This window comes from Triticum aestivum, chromosome 6B (assembly GCF_018294505.1).
Source record: "Triticum aestivum cultivar Chinese Spring chromosome 6B, IWGSC CS RefSeq v2.1, whole genome shotgun sequence".
Lineage (NCBI taxonomy): Eukaryota > Viridiplantae > Streptophyta > Magnoliopsida > Poales > Poaceae > Triticum > Triticum aestivum.
Genome location: NC_057810.1, coordinates 155,701,545 through 155,701,755, shown reverse-complemented (window position 1 = coordinate 155,701,755; position 211 = coordinate 155,701,545).

Genomic DNA, 211 nt, shown 5'->3' with positions numbered 1-211 from the left:
TCAAGAACAGTCACAGCCAGTGACTCGTGCCGGAATAGGGCTAAACCGCTGCTTCTCCCATCACTACTTACTCCATGAAAGCCTTTCAAACCAAGTCTCCATCTCAACTTTTCCACTTTTGCTGATTCTTGCCTAGTCTCACATAGGAAGACTAGTTTGGGGTTATTGGATTTTGAGAGGGCCAAAACCTCACAAACTGTCTGGCGCCCCC